Raw genomic sequence first — 14019 nt, 5'->3', positions numbered from 1 at the left:
GACTTCACCTCCTCAGAGGCTCTCTTCACTTCAGCGCCAGCTGTTTCTTGGGTCTTCACTGCATTACCTTCAACTTGGGTCTCTGCAGTGTCACCCTCAGCCTGGGTGTCACACCCTTCAACAAGGCACTCTGTTCCTTTTAGAGATTTGGGGCTGAATTCGCTGTCATCCTCCCCAGCACCCGGTAGTTCACCAGTCTGCTCACCGTGACTGTTGCGGATTATTCCTCCCCCCTCGCTCTCCAGGATTCCATTTCCTATACCGCTCTCGCTTGACAGACTATCAGCTGCACCCGGGGAAATCCTAGGGACCACCCCCATTACGGCCTTGGTGGGCTCCTTCTCTGCAATTTCACCCTGCTGATTTCTGTCGTTACAATGTGTCAGTTCCGTCTCTGAATCCTCTTTCTCTTGTAGGATATCACCATCTGACTCCACCGTAGCAGTTGTTACTGGCACCATGTCTTCATTACCCAGGCATGGCACTTTCTCTGCTTCCTCAGACGGCATACCCTGTGCCCCCTCTCGGCGATTATTACGTCTTCGGCGTCGAGAGGATGTTTTACCCTTCTCGCTCATCTGTACCTCACTGTACTCGGTCGTCCCCTTTCTAGAGTCAGGGTCTTTACTGGAGTCATCGTCACTCCCCCTGGTGTCCTGGACTAACATGTCCCCGCTTAACCAGGTGTCAGTCTCCTCCCCGGAAACTACTTGGGTTTTAGTGGTCAGACTGTGACTTCCCTTTGGAGACGTCACGTCACTAACTTGAGTCCGTCCATCATTTTCTTTGGTCACCCCTAACTTAGGACAGTCAATTTTAGGAGGTGCTATCTCCTCCTTACCACACATAACTGCACAAGGACCCCTTTTAACCTCATACAGTAAAGAGGTTGTCTTAGGCGGGGGCCGACTCATTCCGGTGCAATCGGTCCCGGCCTCTGTCTTCCATAAGTCCTTAAACAACTCAAAGTCCTGTCCTATGATAACGGGATAGATCAAATCCCGAACCACACCCACGTCTGGGCGCCCCATACGGTCGGGCGTCTGAATCATCACTCTGGCCAGAGGATATTCTTTAGTGGTCCCATGCACACAGCTTCCTTCTATTGTCCTACCATCCATAAAATGGAGATTGGGCATGGGTCTCACTAAGGTTATCCGGCTCCCCGGGTCTAACAGACCAGACACACGTAGCCCATTCAAGTCTACGGAGCACTTCTGTGGCCTCACATCGAATGGATAGCCTATACCGCAAGTAGGACATAGGTAAGGCGAACCCCATTGCCCCTTGCTATAGTCCACTTGTTTGGCTTGAGAATGCTCCACCCCCTTTTGGGCCACCACCCCTTTTTGGGACTCCGCCCCCTTTTGGGCAACCACCCCTTTTTGGGGTTTCCATGCAATGTCCTTAGCCCCCAGTTCACACCGCTCGCCCTTAACTCCCTGGGCACCTAGTGTCCATACTGGGCCCCGAAGGGAACGCTCAAACTGGTCCATGGCTGCGACATCGCTACACACCGACAGCTCCTGCTGTCCCCGGACCAGGAACAGCTCCTCCACAACGTCCGCAGGGACCATTCCCTCTTTTTGGCATTCAGCCCCCACTGCTGTTGCTGGACCTCCAGGCACATGCTGTTGGTGCTGCTGGCTCTGCAGCAGCTGGTTCAGGAGCCCCTCCATGCTGCAACGAGAAGAGGAACAGGAGGGGCGCTCCAATGGGTAATACCCGGTGGTCAAAGACAGGGGGGGGGGTTAGAGAACCACTAACCTTACCGGGTTGTACTGCCCGTACAACCAGGATCTCCAGCCTGTGGTGTATCACTGCTCACCAAGCAGGGCCTCGCAATTCCGGCTGGCCTGGAACCTCCAGTCGTTGGTCTCTCGCCACTGCAGTACAGAACCCTGCAGACCCACTGATTCACCGCCAGGTGCTTGAGAGCGCTGTCACTGTTCATGGACCCGCCGATCCACCGCCAGCTGCTTGAGTGCGCAGACAAACTTTTTGTGGACCCGCCGATCTACCGCAAACCACTTGTATCCAGAGGAATACGTCCTAGACCGTTACTCTCAGCAACCAGGCTGCGTTGCCCCTAGCAACCAGACCGCATGCCCGCTACCTCCACCATATGTAACGTTGCGCCCTGCAACGTGGGGGTTCCACTCGCATGCAGCGGTGTGAGGTAGCTTCAGCAACACATGTACACAGTCTCTTCATAGAAATTCCGGCAGTTTATTTAAAAACACCCAGCATAAACTGCCCTCAAACATAAACAATAAGTCCATAATGGAAGTTTTAGCAACTTCCCCACTCTCTGGCTCCTGCCAGCGTACAGCTCTAGCCAAGGATCCTTCCAGTACCCAGGGCCCTCTGCAGACCCCTGTCTGTGTCTCCTCCAGGAGAGATTCGGCCCTACAGCCCTGGCCTGGCTGCACTCACCTCAGAGTCAATATCAGAGCCCTGTGTTCAGCCTCCACACAGGCTGCTACACCCAGAGCTCCCGGCTCTGCTCTCACTTGTTTCCAGTCCACACACTGGACGTCTGGAGCTAGTCTCTATCTAGACTGCCCTAGACACTCTCAGAGCTCCCGGCTCTCACTTGTTTCCAGTCCACACACTGGACGTCTGGAGCCAGTCTCTATCTAGACTGCCCTAGACACTCTCAGAGCTCCCTGCTCTCACTTGTTTCCAGTCCACACACTGGACGTCTGGAGCTAGTCTCTATCTAGACTGCCCCAGACACACTCAGAGCTCCCTGCTCTCACTTGTTTCCAGTCCACACACTGGATGTCTGGAGCTAGTCTCTCTCTAGACTGCCCTAGACACACTCCGAGCTCCCTGCTCTCACTTGTTTCCAGTCCACACACTGGACGTCTGGAGCTAGTCTCTCTCTAGACTGCCCTAGACACACTCTCAGAGCTCCCTGCTCTCACTTGTTTCCAGTCCACACACTGGACGTCTGGAGCCAGTCTCTATCTAGACTGCCCTAGACACACTCCGAGCTCCCTGCTCTCACTTGTTTCCAGTCCACACACTGGACGTCTGGAGCTAGTCTCTCTCTAGACTGCCCTAGACACACTCCGAGCTCCCTGCTCTCACTTGTTTCCAGTCCACACACTGGACGTCTGGAGCCAGTCTCTATCTAGACTGCCCTAGACACACTCTCAGCGCTCCCTGCTCTCACTTGTTTCCAGTCCACACACTGGACGTCTGGAGCCAGTCTCTATCTAGACTGCCCTAGACACACTCAGAGCTCCCTGCTCTCACTTGTTTCCAGTCCACACACTGGACGTCTGGAGCCAGTCTCTATCTAGACTGCCCTAGACACTCTCAGAGCTCCCTGCTCTCACTTGTTTCCAGTCCACACACTGGACGTCTGGAGCTAGTCTCTCTCTAGACTGCCCTAGACACACTCAGAGCTCCCTGCTCTCACTTGTTTCCAGTCCACACACTGGACGTCTGGAGTTAGTCTCTATCTAGACTGCCCTAGACACACACTCAGAGCTCCCTGCTCTCACTTGTTTCCAGTCCACACACTGGACGTCTGGAGTTAGTCTCTATCTAGACTGCCCTAGACACACACTCAGAGCTCCCTGCTCTCACTTGTTTCCAGTCCACACACTGGACGTCTGGAGCTAGTCTCTATCTAGACTGCCCTAGACACACTCAGAGCTCCCGGCTCTCACTTGTTTCCAGTCCACACACTGGACGTCTGGAGCTAGTCTCTATCTAGACTGTCCTAGACACACTCAGAGCTCCCGGCTCTCACTTGTTTCCAGTCCACACACTGGACGTCTGGAGCTAGTCTCTATCTAGACTGCCCTAGACACTCTCAGAGCTCCCGGCTCTCACTTGTTTCCAGTCCACACACTGGACGTCTGGAGCTAGTCTCTATCTAGACTGCCCTAGACACACTCTCAGAGCTCCCTCCTCTCACTGGTTTCCAGTCCACACACTGGACGTCTGGAGCTAGTCTCTATCTAGACTGCCCTAGACACACACTCAGAGCTCCCTGCTCTCACTTGTTTCCAGTCCACACACTGGACGTCTGGAGCCAGTCTCTATCTAGACTGCCCTAGACACTCTCAGAGCTCCCGGCTCTCACTTGTTTCCAGTCCACACACTGGACGTCTGGAGCTAGTCTCTATCTAGACTGCCCTAGACACACTCTCAGAGCTCCCTCCTCTCACTGGTTTCCAGTCCACACACTGGACGTCTGGAGCTAGTCTCTATCTAGACTGCCCTAGACACACACTCAGAGCTCCCTGCTCTCACTTGTTTCCAGTCCACACACTGGACGTCTGGAGCCAGTCTCTATCTAGACTGCCCTAGACACACACTCAGAGCTCCCTGCTCTCACTTGTTTCCAGTCCACACACTGGACGTCTGGAGCCAGTCTCTATCTAGACTGCCCTAGACACACTCAGAGCTCCCGGCTCTCACTTGTTTCCAGTCCACACACTGGACGTCTGGAGCTAGTCTCTATCTAGACTGCCCTAGACACACACTCAGAGCTCCCTGCTCTCACTTGTTTCCAGTCCACACACTGGACGTCTGGAGCCAGTCTCTATCTAGACTGCCCTAGACACACTCAGAGCTCCCTGCTCTCACTTGTTTCCAGTCCACACACTGGACGTCTGGAGCTAGTCTCTATCTAGACTGCCCTAGACACACTCCGAGCTCCCGGCTCTCACTTGTTTCCAGTCCACACACTGGACGTCTGGAGCTAGTCTCTATCTAGACTGCCCTAGACACACTCAGATCTCCCTGCTCTCACTGGTTTCCAGTCCACACACTGGACGTCTGGAGCTAGTCTCTATCTAGACTGCCCTAGACACACTCAGAGCTCCCTGCTCTCACTTGTTTCCAGTCCACACACTGGACGTATGGAGCTAGTCTCTATCTAGACTGCCCTAGACACTCTCAGAGCTCCCTGCTCTCACTTGTTTCCAGTCCACACACTGGACGTCTGGAGCTAGTCTCTATCTAGACTGCCCTAGACACACTCAGAGCTCCCTGCTCTCACTTGTTTCCAGTCCACACACTGGACGTCTGGAGCTAGCCTCTATCTAGACTGCCCTAGACACACTCAGAGCTCCCTGCTCTCACTTGTTTCCAGTCCACACACTGGACGTCTGGAGCCAGTCTCTATCTAGACTGCCCTAGACACACTCTCAGAGCTCCCTGCTCTCACTTGTTTCCAGTCCACACACTGGACGTCTGGAGCCAGTCTCTATCTAGACTGCCCTAGACACACTCAGAGCTCCCTGCTCTCACTTGTTTCCAGTCCACACACTGGACGTCTGGAGCTAGTCTCTATCTAGACTGCCCTAGACACACACTCAGAGCTCCCTGCTCTCACTTGTTTCCAGTCCACACACTGGACGTCTGGAGCTAGTCTCTATCTAGACTGCCCCAGACACACTCAGAGCTCCCTGCTCTCACTGGTTTCCAGTCCACACACTGGACGTCTGGAGCCAGTCTCTATCTAGACTGCCCTAGACACACTCTCAGAGCTCCCTGCTCTCACTTGTTTCCAGTCCACACACTGGACGTCTGCAGCCAGTCTCTATCTAGACTGCCCTAGACACACACTCAGAGCTCCCTGCTCTCACTTGTTTCCAGTCCACACACTGGACGTCTGGAGCTAGTCTCTATCTAGACTGCCCTAGACACACACTCAGAGCTCCCTGCTCTCACTTGTTTCCAGTCCACACACTGGACGTCTGGAGCCAGTCTCTATCTAGACTGCCCTAGACACACTCAGAGCTCCCGGCTCTCACTTGTTTCCAGTCCACACACTGGACATCTAGAGCCAGTCTCTATCTAGACTGCCCTAGACACACTCCACCTAGGTTCAGAGACAGGATTGCTTTAACCCCTGGAGCCGCACCCACAGGTGGTAAGGAGTGTGTAATCAGCATCACACACCCTTCCATGGCTCTGCATGTAATGCAATCCTGTGGAACCACAGGTCCCAGCCAACTTCACATTGCAGAGCACCCACGCTTCTGCAAAACATACCGGCCCTTTGTACTACAGCCGGTTGACGCATCACAAAGTCTATGGGAAACAGTGAAAGCCGTTAACAGATTGCGCTGTTTTCCAAAGCGGCGGATTGCGACTAACGCAAGTGTGAAAGTGCCCTTAATGACAGTCATCTCTGCTTCATCTCATTCTTTTTGGTATTTATTTAATGTCTATAAAAATAATTTAACTTTCCAAAGTACAAAGATTCCCTGTGTGGAGATAGAGGAGGAAGGCAGCGAGTGACTGATTAACCGCTAATTACCGAGCGCTGATGTTATAGATGTGAGAGGACCATAAAGCGCCGCCGCAGGGGTGTAATCATTAATGGGATCAGCTGAATCCGGACAGATAGCGGCTCTGCTGCATTTGTTTATGGGGGCAATCCACATAAATATGGTAGTTAGTTAAAGCTGAAGAGGTGTGCAGCAGCCGAGCCTTGCTCCTGTTACTGCTCCAGCGACGTCCAGAGCTGCATTCACAATTCTGCTACTAAATTCCTATATTTCCATTAATGCCAGTAACTGCGGTATTAACAAATATTCTTTACTTTACTGCATTTATTATATTCATCTGTGATCACAGCTGCTGCAGGTTTGAAGGGGGGGGGAAGGGGGGGGTGCGCATCATGCTCCTGGTGTGAGTGGAGCAGACTAGTGATGAGCGAGCACTCAAAGGCTCGGGTGCTCAAGAGTCCACACGAGTAATGAGTGCAGAGTACAATCGAAGTCAAGAGGGAATTAGAGCATTTTTCCAGAAGATCCTTCCAGAAGGTCGGGGGTCGGGGGTCGGGGGGGGGGGGGGGGAGTGAAAATCCCTTGAATGGACGGAAGCAGCACGGGGAAGACCCCTGGACACATCACCCCAGGTCGCTGCTGGGAACACACACGGGGGTCAGAGGATCACTCCATGGACTGACAATAAGATGTACAATACTGAAGAAAACAATGGATTTTATAGGAAATGTTAGGAAACCTTCTATACTGTATAATGACTTGTATATAGGGCAGACGCCGCCTCCAGTTCATATGTAGCGTTTTTGGACTGTCATTGCCTTCAATGTTGAAAAATACGCTGAAAGAGTGGACATCCTCCTCTGCAGAAATGCAACCGTTCAGTCAGGGAAAAACAGACAATGGTGTGCATGAGATTGCTGAAACCTCAGCGCTTTACTGGGATTAATTTGCATCAAACTCAATAAAGTGCAAGCCTTAATAGCCGGGCCATCGCTCACCGTACTTTCCTGTCACCTAAGACTACAGTAGATGACATAATACAGGGGGAAATAACACTGCACCCATCGGTAATCACTGGTAAATGTAATTGTAACATGGCACTCCCTTATCTGGGCCTGAGGTGTGTGACGTGGTCAGAAGCCTCCTGTGTAATGTATGGAGGACGGAACCTCACAAACCTCTGCGGACAATGCAAGAACTGCCACAAATTAGAGGGGAGAGGGACTGCAATACCCCCTGTATTACACATAAAGGAGGGACTCTGATACTCCCTGTATTATACATAGAGGAGGGACTCCGATACACCCTGTATCACAGACAGGAGAGACTCTGATACACCCTGTATTACACACAGAGGAGGGACTCCGATACACCCTGTATTACACACAGAGGAGGGACTCCAATACACCCTGTATTACACATAAAGGAGGGACTCTGATACACCCTGTATTATACATAGAGGAGGGACTCCGATACACCCTGTATTACACACAGAGGAGGGACTCCAATACACCCTGTATTACAGACAGGAGAGACTCCGATACACCCTGTATCACAGACAGGAGAGACTCCGATACACCCTGTATTACACACAGAGGAGGGACTCCAATATACCCTGTATTACACATAGAGGAGGGACTCCGATACACCCTGTATTACACATAGAGGAGGGACTCCGATACACCCTGTATTACACACAGAGGAGGGACTCCGATACCCCCTGCATTACACACAGAGGAGGGACTCCGATACACCCTGTATTACACATAGAGGAGGAACTCCGATACACCCTGTATTACACATAGAGGAGGGACTCCGATACACCCTGTATTATACATAGAGGAGGGACTCCGATACACCCTGTATTACACATAGAGGAGGGACTTCAATACCCCCTGTATTACACATAGAGGAGGGACTCCGATACACCCTGTTTTACACATAGAGGAGGGACTCCGATACACCCTGTATTACACATAGAGGAGGGACTCCGATACACCCTGTATTACACATAGAGGAGGGACTCCGATACACCCTGTATTACACATAGAGGAGGGACTCCGATACACCCTGTATCACAGACAGGAGAGACTCCGATACACCCTGTATTACACACAGAGGAGGGACTTCGATACACCCTGTATTATACATATAGGAGGGACTCCGATACACCCTGTATTATACATAGAGGAGGGACTCCTATACACCCTGTATTACACATAAAGGAGGGACTTTGATACACCCTGTATTACACATATAGGAGGGACTCCAATACACCCTGTCTTATACATAGAGGAGGGACTCTGATACACAATCTGTTATAATTACTAGCTCGTGAAACTGGTACACTCATAAAAGTCTATGCACTTCGTGAAAGGGCCGTCAAAAATTAGGAGGGACTGCTATATTCCCTGGAAGGAATGTACAGAAGGGCCTCAGACAACATTTCTTTCCCATTATTAAGGCGTGGAACTCTTAAGGGCACTTTACACGCAGCGATATCGCTATCGACATCGCTAGCAAGCGTACCCGCCCCCATCGGTTGTGCGTCACGGCAAATCGCTGCCCGTGGCACACAACATCGCTAACACCCGTCATACTACTTACCTGCCTAGCAACGTCGCTGTGGCCGGCGAACCACCTCCTTTCTAAGGGGGAGGTTCGTGCGGCGTCACCAGGCGGGCACCCAATAGAAGCGGAGGGGTGGAGATGAGCGGGACATAACATCACGCCCACCTCCTTCCTTCCTCATTGCGGGCGGCCGCAGGTAAGGAGATGATAGTCGTTCCTGCGGTGTCACACGTAGCGATGTGTGCTGCCGCAGGAACGACGAACAACATCGTACCTGCAACAGCAATGATAAATCGGGAATGGAACGACGCGTCAACGATCAAGTAAGTAATTTTGATCGTTAACGGTAGTTTGTGCGTTTCACATGCAACGACGTTGCTAACGAAGCCGGATGTGCGTCACGAATTCCGTGACCCCCAACGACATCTCGTTAGCAATGTCGTTGCTTGTAAAGCGGCCTTTAGACTGGTAAATCCTATGCACTAAGTGCAAAATCTAAAAAACATTTACCCCAGGGGACTATATAAGAATTATTGCGGTAGGCCTCTAAAAATTATGAAGGAGGGCATCATACACAGACTGAGGGTCTCATGATCACCCTGTCGATGTAGTAGATGAGGAGGACACGAAAAAGAAGAAATCATGAAGCATGTACCCTTGTGTGGATGGGAAGCTGTGCATGGGAATAAACCACAATAAAAGTAACATTACAGTAGGCTTTGTGTTCCACCGCCGTCATCCGGTGGGGTAGAGAACGCTGGGCTAATACACGCTTTCTTCATTTTGATAAGAGTCAGCGTGTCAGTTGACAGGAGCATGCGCCTATCGATTATTATGCCCCCTGTGGCACTAAAAAGCAAAACAAAAACACAAAATCGCTCAGACAAAACGCTAGTATCAGGGCAGCACCTCCAAGGCGTGGAGGGACCGGGTGTAGGAACTGGTGTAGGAGGAGGCGGAAGCCCTGATGGATCTAGGACTCAGTATTCTAGGTGTCGATAGCACATGAGCTGTCCCAGGGTTCGACTCAAGTTCCGGCCTCCACAAGGTTCACCCAGTATGCCATTGGGGAAATGTAACGTCACTGGGCACAAGCATTTGTCCTTGTATCGGTGGCTAACTGCACCTTCCCAGTAACCACATTGGTCAGGACACAGGTGATGTTGTTGGGCACGAGCTTGTGTAAGGTGGGGACAGAACACACAGAGAAATGGTGGCGGTTGAGGACCGAGTATTGAGGGACGGCCGCTGCCTTCAGGTTGTGGAAAGCTTCAGTATCCACAAGTCTTAGGCTATGTGTCCACGAGAGAATGTTGCTGCGGATTTTTCTGCATGAAAATCCGCGGCTTTCCCGCAAAATCCGCACCTTTTCAAAGGTGCGGATTTACCACGGAATTGCCGCGGATTTTGGTGCGGATTTTTTTTCCCAATTCTGAAGCCAAAATCCGGATCAAAATCCGCAACAATAATTGAAAGGTTGCAGATTTTTCCGGATCAAAATCCACACCAAATCCGCCGCGGAAAAATCCGCAGCATGGGCACAGCATTTCCAAAAAGCCATAGAAATGGCTGGGAAGTGCCGCTGCTGCAGATTTTCGGAAAATCCGCGGCTTTTCCGCGAGAAATCCGCGGCAAAATCCGCGCATTTTCCGCAGCGTGGACACATAGCCTTAAGGGCAACATTTCCAAAGCAAGCATTCTGGAAATGTGGCTGTTTAGTATTTGGCCCTGTGAGCGGGTTGCTGACTATTTCCTCTTTTGTTCAAGGCCTGGGGTAGGGACAGCTGGACGCTGCGCTTGGACAAGGAAGTGGACGTGGTTGGTGATGGTGGTTGCAAAAAAAAAAAATAAAAAAATAAACAAAACACATGCCAGCCTAAGGGAAAACCTAATCCATGGCCTGTGAAGCTGCCATGCGCGGGTGCTATGGGGAAGATTTGTCAGCCGTCTCTCTCTCTGGCCACCCCACTGCCTCTTCTGGTGCTGCGGATCCCTCTCCCTCTGCACTGATGTAGTTGCTCTACATGCCACCTTCCCAGGTTGGGTCAATGATTTCATCGTCCACCACCTCGTCTTCCACTTCCTCATTCTGGTCTTTCATCTGACTTGTGTGAACATTACTTGTTGACAACTGTGTCATCATCCACCTTTTGAAATAGTGATTACCGTTCCACACAATTGTCTTCTTCTGACTGTGACCATTCACATTTTTGGTCATCTCTGCACGCAGTCTCCTCATGTGCCTCTTGAAACGTACAGGGTGAGAGGCCAGAATCAATACATGGAAATGTATGGAGCTCCTCGGAGTGTCTCCTTAGACTCGACATGGTGGGAGGAAGGAGGATCAAGGTGAGGATTGTGTGCTCCAGACTCTTGGCTAGTGAGACTGGACGATGTGGAAGACAGGGCGGTGCTGGGAAACAGACTAGAAGAATTTTCTGACATCCAACCAATAACCTGCTCACACTGATCTGGCTTCAAGAGTTGTGTCCTGTGCCCTCCTGCAAAATGGGACAGGAAGCGAGGTCCAGATGATGTGTGATTCTTGTGCTCTTGCAGCAGGCCCAGTTTGCCCTGGGTCACAGTCTTTGTGTGCAACATCCTGTCCGCTTCCCCATCGCTTTCCACATGCCTTGGACATATTAAATTACGTATACAGCTAACAGAAGTATTAATAGGGAATAGGATAGAATAAATGTAGCTTAGAAAAAGACTTAGTTGGCAGTAGCAAAGACTGCAAGGCTATAATCCCAGCCTATATGCCATTAAAGCTAAACTAATACACTAAATGCAGCTAAGAGCGGGATTAATAGGGACTAGAACAGAATATATTTAGCCCCGAAAAGAACTTTTGGTTTTCGGTTGCAGCTGCAATGACTGTAAGAAAATAATGCTATATGCCTTTAATGCTAAACTAATACACTATCCCTTCTCCAGCAGCTCTACCTACACTATTTCTGCAGTAGAGTGTGCCGAGCATTGCATCACTGGGTCTTATATAGACCCCATGACTCGATGTGGCCGGCTAATCACAACATTGCAGTAATTAATATGGCTACAGCATTACCGTGATTGGCACGAAATCCCTGCATGTTTAGTGGACGAAAAACAGTCGCAAAAACATGCAGGGCGCAGACTCGAGCATGGCGCTTGAGCACCAGGGATACTTGATCGAGTACCGAGCAGTGCTGAGCATGCTCACTCATCACTAGAGCAGATGTTAGGCTCTGAGTGTGAGTGGAGCGGGAGTTGGGCTCCGGGTGTGAGCGGGGCAGACGTTGTGCATCGGAGTGTGAGCGGGGCAGACGTTGTGCATCGGAGTGTGAGCGGGGCAGACGTTGTGCATCGGCGTGTGAGTGGGGCAGACGTTGTGCATCGGAGTGTGTCGGGGGCAGACGTTGTGCATCGGAGTGTGTCGGGGGCAGACGTTGTGCATCGGAGTGTGAGCGGGGCAGACGTTCTGCATCGGCGTGTGAGCGGGGCAGACGTTCTGCATCGGAGTGTGAGCGGGGCAGACGTTCTGCATCGGCGTGTGAGCGTGGCAGACGTTCTGCATCGGAGTGTGAGCGGGGCAGACGTTCTGCATCGGAGTGTGAGCGGGGCAGACGTTCTGCATCGGCGTGTGAGCGGGGCAGACGTTCTGCATCGGCGTGTGAGCGGGGCAGACGTTGTGCATCGGAGTGTGAGTGGCGCAGACGTGCATCGGCGTGTGAGTGGCGCAGACGTTGTGCATCGGAGTGTGAGTGGCGCAGACGTTGTGCATCGGAGTGTGAGTGGCGCAGACGTTGTGCATCGGAGTGTGAGTGGCGCAGACGTTGTGCATCGGTGTGTGAGTGGCGCAGACGTTGTGCATCGGAGTGTGAGTGGCGCAGACGTTGTGCATCGGAGTGTGAGTGGCGCAGACGTTGTGCATCGGAGTGTGAGTGGCGCAGACGTTGTGCATCGGAGTGTGAGTGGCGCAGACGTTGTGCATCGGAGTGTGAGTGGCGCAGACGTTGTGCATCGGTGTGTGAGTGGCGCAGACGTTGTGCATCGGAGTGTGAGTGGCGCAGACGTTGTGCATCGGAGTGTGAGTGGCGCAGACGTTGTGCATCGGAGTGTGAGTGGCGCAGACGTTGTGCATCGGAGTGTGAGCGGGGCAGACGTTGTGCATCGGAGTGTGAGCGGGGCAGACGTTGTGCATCGGAGTGTGAGTGGCGCAGACGTTGTGCATCGGAGTGTGAGCGGGGCAGGAAACATTGGAGATTTACTAAGCAATATAAACCAGAATTCTCACTGATCCTTCCCCACAATCCTGATCTCATCTGCAATGTATCACATTTCTGACACTTTTCACTCTTCGCTCGCCAGCTCAGATACACATCTAGGAAAGGGAAGAGTGCGACAGATTTATTCCTGGCGTCACCGTCTGCTGCAAAATATTTGGAAAAATGCAGGAGAGTAATGTTGGCTTTATCAGACAACGTGCCGGTATATGTGGGCGCGAAGTGCTTACCTACTGTATTGTATGTAGTGGAATATCGGATCTGATCGATGGGCAGAGGTCACATTCGTGCAGATAGGAGGAGGAGGGGGGGGGTCCTGACGTGTGACGAGCTGTGTGTCAGTAAATCATCATCAGACGTCATTTACCTGAGTAATTGTCCGGCCGTCACCCCGGGTCAGATGTGATGGGGCCTCATCCCCAGTGTCCGGCCGTCACCCCGGGCCAGAAGTGATGGAGCCTCATCCCCAGTGTCTGGTCGTCACCCCGGGTCAGATGTGATGGGGCCTCATCCCCAGTGTCCGGCCGTCACCCCGGGTCAGATGTGATGGGGCCTCATCCCCAGTGTCCGGCCGTCACCCCGGGTCAGATGTGATGGGACCTCATCCCCAGTGTCCGGCCGTCACCCCGGGCCAGAAGTGATGGAGCCTCATCCCCAGTGTCCGGCCGTCACCCCGGGTCAGATGTGATGGAGCCTCATCCCCAGTGTCCGGCCGTCACCCCGGGTCAGATGTGATAGGGCCTCATCCCCAGTGTCCGGCCGTCACCCCGGGTCAGATGTGATGGGGCCTCATCCCCAGTGTCCGGCCGTCACCCCGGGTCAGATGTGATGGGGCCTCATCCCCAGTGTCCGGCCGTCACCCCGGGTCAGATGTGATGGGACCTCATCCCCAGTGTCCGGCTGTCACCCCGGGTCAGATGTGA

Source organism: Anomaloglossus baeobatrachus, chromosome 9 (genome assembly GCF_048569485.1).
Source record: "Anomaloglossus baeobatrachus isolate aAnoBae1 chromosome 9, aAnoBae1.hap1, whole genome shotgun sequence".
NCBI classification, from domain to species: domain Eukaryota; kingdom Metazoa; phylum Chordata; class Amphibia; order Anura; family Aromobatidae; genus Anomaloglossus; species Anomaloglossus baeobatrachus.
This window is presented reverse-complemented; position numbering follows the sequence as displayed.